The 13107-nt window shown below is 40.2% G+C and overlaps 1 protein-coding gene across 1 annotated transcript in view; it reads right to left on the reverse strand.

Annotated features, from left to right (window-relative positions):
• The window catches only part of dagla (diacylglycerol lipase, alpha), a 64002-nt gene extending 58408 nt beyond the window's left edge, over positions 1-5594 (reverse strand). The window contains exon 1 of the mRNA XM_080730653.1: positions 4884-5594. The gene's annotated coding sequence lies outside the window, so the exon portion shown is untranslated. The remainder of the gene's footprint in view (positions 1-4883) is intronic.
• Between the last annotated feature and the right edge of the window lie 7513 nt (positions 5595-13107).

A 13107-nucleotide genomic window follows, 5' to 3' on the forward strand; every position in this document is an offset into this window, starting at 1 on the left:
GATGCACTGTGGAGCATTTGTTACAGAGTTTTTTTTTTGCCGTTTCTTGCAACAGGTTGCGTTTACACTTGTTTGTATGGGGCACCGATGGCCTCGCATCCACGTTAGAGCTGTCAGGCTCTAATGCAGCCTGACAGCATGTTGCAGGTTTGAATCCCGAGCCCCGATAACATGCATTTGCATGTCACTCCCTGTCTCTCTATCCTTGTTTCCTGTCACACTGCATTACTACTAACCAAATAACGGCAGAAAAGCCCCAAAACAAATCTTTAACACACTGACTGCCACCATTCACTTATATTACGCTTTATTTTGAAGAGTCCCGGAAGCTTCATGCGTGTGCACGTGTGTGTAATCTGACGATTCTAGGAAGGAGATCTGTTTGTTTACAAACGGTCGCGAAACTAAAATCCTAACCGGGGCCGACGGCTGCGACAGCGCCAGGTTGATCTATCGAGCGCTGATCATTTCCGGTTACCGTTGCCATAGCCGTCCTTTGCTTAAAGTCGCTATTACTATCACGACTTGCAGAATGAAGAATGAAGTCTTGAGTTGAATTCCGAAACAAAACAAACTACATTTTATCATTACCACTTTAACGCCTGACCAGCTTCTGACCTCATTGGTCAAAAGTTGGTCAGACGTCACAGTATCCGAACATTTATCGGCTAGTCGGAACATCTTGGAGGTGCTAGAACAGCCAAAATACGTTCGGTTATTGCCTACCCAGCCAAATAAACGTTGGTTCGGAAGGACTAATTGCCGTCACAAAGACCGCCATGGGAAGATTAATCATAAATTGGCATGGACAGAGTTTTGCTGAAGACAGTAGCATAGCGATATTCACAGCTGATATTCACCTCAGCCTAAATTACCTGCCTTAAATTCTAGACTGATATTGTGATTAAAATGTGTCATTTTTCGAACAAAAGGAAGCATATTGCATCTGATGAAAGGAAAGCTAGAAGGTTTATAGTGTGAATAGCTCAAGCATAAGACTTAAAAGGTTAGCTAATTTTCTACTGTTAGGTCTTAAATTATAGGATTTCAGTCATGCGTTTTAGTAGGCCAAGTCGGCTAAATATGATGCATATAAATTAGAAAGACTCTTTCTTGCTGCTCAGCTTGTACTAAAAATCTGTCTAAAATCAGGCATATTACATTTTCCGTATCTGTCCGACTTCACAAATATCACCTTTTCTTCAAAATAATATAATAATAATATAAAATGCCATATGCCATTCTGAGAAGTCGTTTCCTTAGTTATCAATATATCACTGCTGCTTTTTATTTTTGGCCATATATGGATTCTGTTAGTGTGGTTCTCCTAACAGGGAATCATCTGTGATACAATTCCTTTTATGCCCATATATGGAGATCCCTGCTCTGAGTATCTGACATATGTGCTGACACCTGTGATGTCACAGTGATGTGTCAGGAGAACCACAGTGTCAGGTGTTACCCGTCCGGACAGACAGACAGACAGACAGACAGACAGACAGACAGACAGACAGACAGACAGACAGACATGGACAAGCTGTGACGGTTCTGATAGTAAACTGCGAGATACGGTCGCAATTAACAGGAAATGGGGAGAGAGAGCTGTAGAGTGACACGCAGCAATGGTCGTCGAACCCGCAGCCTAGGTGGCCGGACTTCTAGGCCAGCGGTCTGGGCTGCAACTTCTGTTTTATCAATGACTGCTTGAACATTAAATTTAAGCTTATCACATTCACAATTGTACAGTCTAAAAAGGTTTATACTCTAAACAGTATGTTACAGTATCGACGGATGACAAATTGAAAACCTGAATAAATGAAGGGAGAAACATAAATGCAGATGCTTCATTACAGAGTAGTGTACTGCAATTAACATTCAGTATCAGTAACATCCTATAAAAATGCTGAGCAGGCCCACATAACCTTGATTTTGGATCAAAAAAATATCTAAATTATCTAAGATCTAGGCTAAGTTCCTTCCCTCCAGGGTTCATTATTTGGGCACAGATTGCAAGTGCTTCTGTCACAAAGTCTGCTCAACTGGCTAGGGTTTCAATTGGAAGGAAGTAAGGAACAGTGACATCTGCATTTTGATCTATAATGGACTGATATCAGTGAATCGGATCGAAGACTCACATCTGATGACCGTGATACTTGTGCATAATGCGATATGTAAGGTAAAACAGAGCAGAGGAGCAACTCTTTCTCAGGTGACTGAGAATGTCAATGCAGGACGACGTGATCAGACTGTGAGCGAGAAGAGACGTCAAGCTACATAGGATGGTATAGTGGGGTTGCAGTGCATAAACCCCTCATTAAAAAATGATGCGCATTTGAGAGTTCAGTGGTTGAAAAACCATAGGCACATTCTACAGACATGTGGAAAAAAGTAATGTGGGCAGATATTCCCCACAAGTGGGTGTACTCAACAAGGCCTTATGGCAGCTATGTTGTGTGTGTGTTATGTATGTGTTGTGTGTGTGTGTGTGTGTGTGTGTGTGTGTGTGTGTGTGTGTGTGTGTGTGTGTGTGTGTGTGTGGTGGGGGAGCGGACTGCAATCAATACAAAGTTCCTCTGAGTGATCACCTTTATCCTATGATCAAACATGTCTGTCCTCATGGAAGTGGTCACTTCCAGGATGACATTGCACCACCCATCCACAGGCATTGCTGAATGGGTAAAGAGGCCGCCTGGGAAACAGAGGGTCCCGGGTTCGATTCTGTGTTTTCTGTGCCTTAACCCTCCCTCACATCTGCCGCTCACTCAGTCTGACTACTTGAGCAACAAATAGGCGGGCGAAGCTGAAAACGTAATTTCCCCCGACAGGATCAATAGGTCTAATTATTAGGACTGAATGGTTTGATGAGAATGAAAATGACGAATCATATGCAATGGCCTTCACAGTTTCCAGATATCAACCCCATTATATATTATACCAGATTTTGGACATTGCTTCTCCTCCTCAACCATTGTCAAAACAACAAATGAGGGATTAGAATATTTCTTTGATGTTCCAGCCCTCACAGTCCCAATCCAGAAATGTGTACAATTTTCTGTCAAGAATAGTTGAAAGGTTGTGCATATAGCAGTCGTTTAAAAAGGTAATTGCTCTGTTTGTATGTAAAGTGTTTCTACAAATTAAGATATGTTTTCAAAGTGTTTAAAAGTAATTGCACACACACACACACACACACACACACACACACACACACACACACACACACACACACACACACACACACACACACACACAAAATTTGGTCAGAATGTGACATTTTTTTAAATGTACTTTTTGCATTTTGTGTTTGGTATACATTTTAAGATATATGTAAAAAAAAAATCACACCCGTGTGAAGTGGAGCTGTGTGTGCGTGTGTGTGTGTGTGTGTGTGTGTGTGTGTGTGTGTAGATCATGTGTACCGATTTTTGTGACATTTGAAGAAAATATGTAGGAAAAGGAGCAAAAAGTGTGTTTTGGAGAAAATTCAAGATGGCGGAAAATCTATCCTGGCGCAAATGGGCGTGGCCTATATGCCTAAGATGCGTCTTGACCCAAGGAATCCAGGGAAAAAGGAATTTTAATTTTCCGATCCACGGTTCAAGAGTTACGGGGCAAAACGTAAAGTGGGCCGTTATAGCGCCACCATGAGGCCGAGTGATGTAATTATTTTTCGATTCATTCTTAAAATCATTATGAATGTCCTCTCCGAGGTTTGAAACTGTAGCTCCTATGGTTTACGAGAGAAAAATACTTGAAAGTGATTTCTTGCATTGTCCCATTATAAGTCAATGGGGACAATTAAGCGTCGTTTTTTGCCGATTACGTCGGCATGGTAAGGCGGATCGGAACGAAAGGTAATAGAACACCATTCCCGGCCGAGCCGCACATTTTGATGTATATATTGCGCGAGTGGCGTAAATGGTGCGGCACTAGTTACGCGCCGAAGTCAGGCTACATACACACACACACACAGACACACAGACCCACACAGCCACGTATAGGGAGCCTGTGTTTCACACAGCTCCAAAAAATAATAACAGACAGGTGATCAGGGGCAGACTGGCCCTACAAACATCCTGTCCCCATACATACACGATCTACAAAGTATTATGATACATTCCACCACCAAACTGCCATCTCTTTGAATCATGAGGGTTGCTGTGTTTCCAGTCTATAACCTTCAGACAAGTAGAACAATATTTTCTTTCTAATTATATCACATAAAAAAAACATGAAAAAGGTGAACAAGCCAAATTCATTCATTCTCTCTGGACAAAATGAGAAAATGGGTGTGACATTTCGTTTTCCAGTGGAATCTCATTAGCAGTCCCTGTCCAGTCTGTAATATATGACCCTAAGTGGACTAACGTCTGGGACTGTGTACAGTAATACAAATAGTTTATATTCAAGCAATACAAGCAATAATACTACTAGTTGATGGTGCAGTTCAGAAGGAATTTGCCTTAAAATGTGTCAAGACGTTTATCGACAGCATTTCGAATGCCCTGTGGGTTGAATGACAACCGAATCAATTTTACTCAGAACAGCTGCTTTAGAGAGAGTGACCTTCTGTAAAGTTAGGCCTTCTTGTGGAAATGTGGCCTACATCCTTCTTTAAAAAAACATAACGAGCATGAATTTAACAAGTGACAAGTAATTCACGTTAATGAGCAAGACACAACAATATCCTCATTGATAATTTATCCATGTGTGACTGGGGAGAGTACAAATGGAACCAAATGGACCCTTCCATTTCATTCCATCTGTAGGTCTACACCGTCGGAGTTTAATTCATTAATTGGGATATAGCTGTGCAGTGAGGACCAATGTCTCTGTCTCTCTCTCTCTCTCTCTCTCTCTCTCATCCTGCTGCTGCTACTCACCTGTATTTTGACGATGCCTTGCCAAGACCCACTGCATCGGTTCCGTTGTTCGCTGTCCCATATCCTTCCTCTCAGCCTCGTTTATCCCCGCTGACACCAAGCAGCAAACCAACCAACCAACCCGGCTCGGAAATGTTATGCCGATGATGACACGATTTGACTTTACACAGACGTCATGACGGGCGGCAGAGCACACAGGAGGACCCGTGTAGATCCATGATGAAGTACCGAGCGTGAAAGAAATCAGGGTTCCACACTCGCACGCACGCACACACACAGACAGACAAACAAACGGGCAGTGTAATGTTGTGCCACCGGGCTGGGTGTCACTCACTCAGTCAAACAACACCGCACCGACAACCACGGTTCTCTGCTAGTCTTTTTGAACGAGATTCCAGCGGTTCGGTTCCTCCCGTAGAAAAATATTGCAACACGTCGTCGGTTTGTTGCAGGGTTTTATTGCCCGTGTGTCTTTTTTTACGCATCTGTATCGGAGGAGTTCTTCTTCATGGTATGTGTGTCAAAAGGAAAAGAGAGGGAAGGGGGGAAAAAAAGACAAGTCCGTCGCGGTTAATGATTGAACCTCTTCCAGTTCCGATACATACACACACCGACCCGGGGTAGAAACGTAGTCCGACACTTGAGCTACGACAAGCCGGACAACTCCCGAACGAAGCTCCTCAGCGGCGGCGGACAGGCAGGTCCCCGAGCAACTGCTGGCCCACCTCCTCTCTCTCTCCCCCTGTTGGACTAAACCTCTCTCTCTCTCCAACACGATAGACGTGGGACGTTCGCGAACGAATCGCGTCTTTTTTAAATGAACGATGGGATCCGGTTCCTTTCTAAATGAACATGTGGTGGGAAAAGTACTCAAATTCTTTACTTAAGTATAAATATGAATACTGCCATCAATATGGAAATACTCTGCCACAAGTTGGAATGTTAATGTACTTGAGTACAAAAGTATTTTGGTATCAAAATGTACTCGATTGGGCTCGGCGAGCCCCAATGAATCATCACGTCACGAATTTAGAGGGGCACCACTTCTAAAATCCATACTCATACTCATTATGCAGAATGTCCCGTTTCACAGGTTTTCCAATTAATACAATGTAGAAAAATCATTTGAAAATAGCAGATCTACAAGCTCACAATGCGTCGCAACGTGATGCATTGTGAGCTTGTAGATCGGCTATTTTCAAATGGCATGATTTATGTCCGAAATAAATTGTAATTATAATCAAAATCTACAAAGTAACTAGTAACTAAAATGAGTCCTGTGTTCTGTCATTCAATGTTATATGAGATACTTAAATGGTTTCCTATTAAGGAGATCCTAGAAAAGACTAAGCTTATTTCCATAGGAAATCCTATGGAAATAAGCTATGGAAATAAGCTTAGTCTTTTCTAGGATCTCCTTTTAGTAGACCTTGTACCAGTGAACTGTACCGTCATGAAACTGTACTTTTTCCTATGCAAACTTCTTAAATAAAGTCTTCAATCAATCAAGTCTTTTGAACGGCTCTTTGAAAGGAACGGATCCCAGAGATCCGGCTCACTTCAAAGAGCCATAAATCCCATCTCTACAACACGATACGTCGTTTCTATTCCCATCCCCACTACTCCGCCCGCTGCTGCGGAGCGATGAAACTGGCTCACCGCTGCGCAATATGCGTAGATAATTTACGTCATTGGGAATGTGCGTTATTTACGTAGACCTGTCCTGTTTTGTACCAGTGGTCTATTTATTTAAAGTAACCAGTACATTTAGTAGTTCACCCCCAAAATAACTTTTTTTTCCTATTTTTTCTATTGATTCTCTAATGATTAGCCTAATTCACGGCCCGCCCACTAAGCATCCCACGGGTGCTGAAGTCACATTTTGAAGGGGTAAATCCTACCATAGCCTATGGAGTTAGCACAGAAATCGCAAATTTAATGCAATTTCCGAATAGTAAAGTATAAAATACGGCTAGCATGATCAAGAACACAAGATACTAAACGGCACAAAGCACTATAATTTACTTTACTGTTAGAAATAATGATTTGTTGGCTTTAAGTCCAGTAGCCTATAGTTTCCCCTTCTAAATTGAAGTCAGCACCCAGGGAAAACTGAGAAACGGAAGTAGGTGGGCGGGCCGTGAATAAGGCTAATTGAGTCACACCATGAGTTTAAAAAATAAATAAAAATGATTGTAGTAAATTTGATTCTGGATGGGGACCCGGGGGCCTGGATGGGGTCAGAATCAATGGGGGTAAATTTAGGGTCAAGGGTGAAGTAAATCTACCCCCATTGATTCTCAAACAAATACATTTGGGTCCCCATGCAGGGCCTTGTATTTGGGTCCCCATCCAGAATCAATGGGGTACATTTACTATAATACATTTTTTTGTCTTGAATGCGACAAATACAAAAAAATATTATTGAACTCAAGTCTCCATGGTGTGACTAATCAATAGGAAAAAAGTCATTTTGGGGGTGAACCACTCCTTTAAGTACTGTACTTCTACCATTTTGAGGGGTGGTATCTTTAGTAGGCCTATTTCAAATTTTCAGTAGGCCTACTTTTACTTCTATTCCACTACATCTCAGAGACAAATATTGTTCATAAGTCCGAAGGTTCATTAGTCCGAATTTAGTTAGGGTTAAAGAGGTTAGGGTTAGGCATAGTAGGCTATTCTTAACAGATTCGGACTAATGAACCTTCAGACTTTAATGAACCTTCGGACCTTGTAGCAAATCTTTTTATACGTTTGAAAACTTGTGAAATGGGACATTCTGCATAACGCATAATTTCTAGTGTTGTACTTTAAGTAGGTCTGTGTACATTTTGATACCAATAATTTTGTACTTTTTTTTTACTCCAGTACATTTTGAATTTCAGACTTTTACCTGCATTAAAGTATACTTTTACTTTACTTTCCACCGCCTGTATTTCAGTCTATGCTGTATTTATTGGAATTTGCGTTATTTACGTAGACGGTAGACCTGTCCTGTTTTGTACTGTTGTCTTGATCAGGATCCTGCGTTGGAGGCATGATATACTCTATCAGATTGGAGCATAGAGTTATGGATTGGAGGCGGTTAGGATTGCTTTGTGAATACCGCGGAGTGTCCGGAGAGCGGACCTCGGCGCCGATTTCTAAGGACAACATCACGCATGCGCCTTTACATTTTTGGCTGACAGTGAAGTTTGTTACCATGGTGACACACCACCAGATTTACAGCGAAAGACTTGAAATATGCAATGCAACCCATTTTATTTACAAAACAATTTCGTCTTGTAATTGTGAAACGAACTTTAGATTTGATTCTCGCTCAATAAATACTAATACTTGTACTGTGTAGGCTACTATTGGCAAAATGTGTGCAGGGGCAATGTTGGCTACATTTATTAAAAATAGAGTTACAATTAAAAGGACTAACTGTGACCTACAAGTACAACACATGCCATAGGCGTCAATGGTACTGTCATTTAAGGACTGAAAGCAGATATTGTGTGATATGATGTTGATTTGTAGTTCATTAACACATAAGGGACCAGGGACCAGGCACCAGGCCACTTCAGTATAATAATAATAATAATAAAACTTTATTTGTATAGCACCTTTCATGACATGAAATGCAGCTCAAAGTGCTTTACAGAGCATAAAATGAAGCACACGTGCTTGACAGAGAAAAAGTAAAATAGAAATAAAAAATACATAAAAAAGAGATAAGTAAAATGATTACAATAAAGCAAGAAAAAATAAAAGCATAGAACATTGAAGAACAATTTCAGAGCCGTGCGGACGTCAATAGCAGCATAGGGATTAAAAAATTTAGCTAAAAGCAAGAGTAAAGAAATAGGTCTTGAGCTGTGCTTTAAAGCTATCCACCGAGGCTGCCTGTCTTAGGTGTAGTGGTAGTTTATTCCAAGCTGTCGGTCCATAGAAGCAGAAAGCTGCTTCACCATATTTTTTATATGTCATTGTTGGCACCTCAAGTAGGTCTGCACTAGAGGACCTGAGTGGGCGGGTTGGAACATATCTATGCAGGCAGTTATAGAGGTACGAAGGTGCCAGACCATTTAGAGCTTTATAAACAAGTAAAAGAATTTTAAAATCAATCCTAAAAACAACCGGGAGCCAGTGTAGCGACGCTAAAACTGGAGTAATATGTTCTCTTATCTTAGTTTTTGTTAAAACTCTGGCTGCTGCATTTTGAACAAGTTGTAATCTGTCAGTTGTTTTCTTTGGCAGACCAGAGAGAAGTGCGTTGCAGTAATCAAGCCGAGAGAAAACAAAAGCGTGGATCAGCGTTTTTGCATCGTTCAGCGACAGATAGGCTCTAATTCGCGCAATATTTCTAAGGTGAAAGAAGGCAATCTTCGTGACATGATTAATGTGTGTATTGTGGAAGCTTAAACCTGATTCAGTGCTATCTAGTGATGAGGATATGTTTTCCTTGGAGAAAGATGACATTGATTTATTTATTTATGCTGTACAAGACACATTGACCCACTATTATACCAAATCTAATGTAAGAGCAACTGTAGCCTAATCAAACATTGAGCAGTGGATATGCACTGGAACTGGCAGGAGCAGAGACCCTAGAGAAGGATACTCTAATAAAATGGGTAATCGTGGAGAATTAAGAGATTTTAAAATACCCCTGAAATAATGTGGTGAACCTATACAGAATTATGGATGTAAAGCACAAAATAGACACCCCTCTCTTTTGAGGATCAGATGGTATGACCCAGGCTCTCCTCCTCCCTCACTCCTTCCATCCTGTTTCTGTGTCTGTCCTCCATCTCTCTGTCTCCTCATCTCCTCTCCTCTGCTGAATATAAGGACATTCTGAGCTCCAGCTGCTAGCTTTGCAGTTGCACCTTATTCGTCCTTTCTTCTTGCAATCTCTATCAGGACTGAGGGATAAGTGAAAATTAAAGGTACGTTGTAGCCATAATTCATCCTATATAACATTTACATTATTTGGTATTAAACATTCTTTATGGCCTCTGTAGCCTGCATTCGGTCATCCATCCTTGAATTATATGTATAATTTTCTCCACCTTTTCCTCGTTCACCTTGTCTGACTTTATTACCTCTATTGCAGCCACCTTCTCTCCTCCATCTTGTCCTCGTTTTATAGTTCATGCAAATCATACCTGATACTGTTTAGTCATACTGTTAGAGATAGAGAGAGACAGAGGAATACATTGAATGTAGTTTTGTGATATGTATACTATCAGATTGAAAGTCAAATATTCTCTGTCGGGTGGAAACAAAACTGTTACTGTTACAGGATTCAAATAAAAAAAAATAACAAAAGTAGCAGATCTACAAGCACGGAAGTGTCACTTCGCAATGCATTTCGAGCTGGCAGACTGATGCTTTTGTGTGACGCTGTAGTATGATCAAATAGGGCATTAAATTACAGCAACGATATATTGTAGTCATTTTCAAACATGACACTGGCCATTTGCAGATTTAGTGTACCATAGTCCGTCCCTCCATTACAAAACTAGCCCCCCCATGAGAACGCTCTACACAGTCGTAACAGCCCTTTCTTCCATGATGGAAGTTTATTTCACAGGTACTCAATATAAACGCTTTTTTCTTGTGTCCCTAAGCATATCAAGATATTTCCAATGTCATCTTTTTTCAAGGTCACATAAGGCCTTGCAGGCCCAAGACTGCTTTGCGGCCATATGGTCATTATGTTCATTTGTAATGCTCTTTTGTATATCAGTATAACAAAAAACAGATCAAATTAATTTATGAGCCTAATCCAGATAATCTCTCAGTCTCTATATAATCTATGTAATCTGTCTATGTCTGTTTGGTGCCTCCTCAAGTGAAGCAGTGCACATCCTAGAGGGGCCCTAACCAAACCGCACCTCTGTTCCTGGTTCCATATGGAATCCAAAGCCAAGAGCGGCGCACCAGCGCCCAAAGCAACATCTAAAGTAGAGAAGAAGGAGCCAGCAACCCCTCGTAAGGCTGACCCTGCCCCGGTGGCCCCTGAGCCTGAGAATCCTCCTCCACAGGATGGAGCAGTTGAGGCTGAGGCTGCATCAGAGGGTGAGGAGGCTGCAGCCTCCAGTACAGACTGTCTGGAACATCTGAAACCCTTCCTCATCGGTGGTGCCGTAATCGCTGCTGCAGGGGCCATCTTGGTGGGGGTTCTTCTACTGGCGAGGAGAAACTAAAGCAACTCATTATCCAGAGATATTTATTGGCTGATGTTAGTGGGTCACTTGCTGATTGGATCATAGACTATCATGGTAGAGATGGGCACTGTACATCCTATGTGTCTTGCAGATTAACTGCCTAAAGTAAATTAATTTACAGCAAATTGGTATTTACAGCTCATATGGAACATAAGTATATATACATAAAATATGCATGTGTTTCCTTCACCTCTAAGATTGATCTATGATGATCTATTTTATAAGAACATTCACATTATGAAACTGAGCTTACATCCTTAAACAATCTAAAGCAAGCTTATTTAGCAACTTTATATTGTTTAGCCCAATTTGCACAAATACTAAATGGAATCCACTCAGTATTTGTGCACTCTTACTCTCACATTTCTTGGTTCAGTTGGCCTGCAGTTGTTTAAAACTGAATTCATAATTTTTTATTTGACAGATATTGAAACTATAGTTAAGACGTGAAGGAAGGCCATGTGATTTAGTCATAAAACATGGAAAAGCTAGGCCTGCACATAGCTGAAACTGTGCTTTATGATGTAAAGATTTTGACTAAATCAATAGGCTACTTATGTTATGCTATTCAATTACTCTTCTTCTTGCGTTCAGTGCAGGAGCCATGTAGACACAAAATTTAAAATTAAAGACTTGTACAACATGTGCAAACAAATGATAGTTCAGGAAATGGCACTTTGAGTGTTTGAGGTGAAGTGTACGTATGTATTGCAATTTTATGTCAGCACTGACTGTGGAGTGATAGCTTTTCATGTAACAGCAACATTTCGTCACATATCAGTAATCACCCAGAATATTCTAGAGTAATGGCTGGTTTAAACTGTTTACATCTTGGTTATATCTTTGTTGCAGCCTAACCAGTCAGTAGTAAAGTAATGTTAGATTCTTACGCTATTGCCAAATACAGTATGTGGTTCATAACAGAATAAGCCTGTTTATTTTGTGTTTATATTGCAGTATGGTGTTGTATAGCTAAACAAAAAAATATATTTTAAAGATACGAAGTGGAGATTTGATAAATATTTCAAATGTTATTGTTGGCAATCACAGCTAAAAACACGAATCCTAATACAACAATGAGAAGGTATATCCCCTCCACAATAACTTCTCTGATTGTTTGAAAGGCAATTCGGCAGACATTTGCGTGGTTGGAACCCATCTACTCATTCACACTTAAACTGTAACAAAAGTATAAGTATAGTACACAATATAATATAAGCAGGAGAGATTTTGGAACAGTTGTATAGTCATCAAGAAATCATATCCATGTACGTAGCCTATAACTACTGTACATAAACCCTATAGCTAGCAAAACAAAGCATGCCATACTTTTGCATTTAATCCAAACCAACAAGAGCTTATAGTAATGTTTTCATTTTGTGAATGGTAGTATTTTTATTGGTTGGTAAATAATGGTAGATGAGAGAATGAAAAGTTATTTATGTATTTATTTTTGTATTCAATACAGGCTACCAAAAGATAACCCCTCTGAATTGTTATCTATATATATGGGACTTATGTCATATTATTTTGTCATTGCATAAATATTGCTTGCACTTAAATCGCCCAATGTAATATCTCATATATAGCAAGTGAACAAGCAATAATCTTGGATGAATACAATTGCTTGGTTCTTGGAATAGTTGTCAGGCGACAACTATTTCAAATATTAGAAGATTTTCAAAACATCGGTAATTGGAAATCTTACTTCAGACTAGCATAGTTCACCACAATAGACACCCCAACAAATGACAAAATAATATTCACTTTACATGTACAACAGTGTACTGAACAGAAATCTATTATTTATTTTTGTTATTTCAACAGCGTATAAATGCAATAATTCAGATAGGATCCTCATTTTAGCACGTGCTGTAGCAATTGAATTGACATTAATGATGACGATGTTGATGATGGTGATTGATGATTAATGATATATTCTTAAATATATCCCTGCAACATTTTCCCTCATGCACAATCTCTCCTCTGCCCCCAAAGCTCCTAAA

This window comes from Nannobrachium achirus (assembly GCF_963921795.1).
Source record: "Nannobrachium achirus genome assembly, chromosome: 7".
Taxonomy (NCBI): domain Eukaryota; kingdom Metazoa; phylum Chordata; class Actinopteri; order Myctophiformes; family Myctophidae; genus Nannobrachium; species Nannobrachium achirus.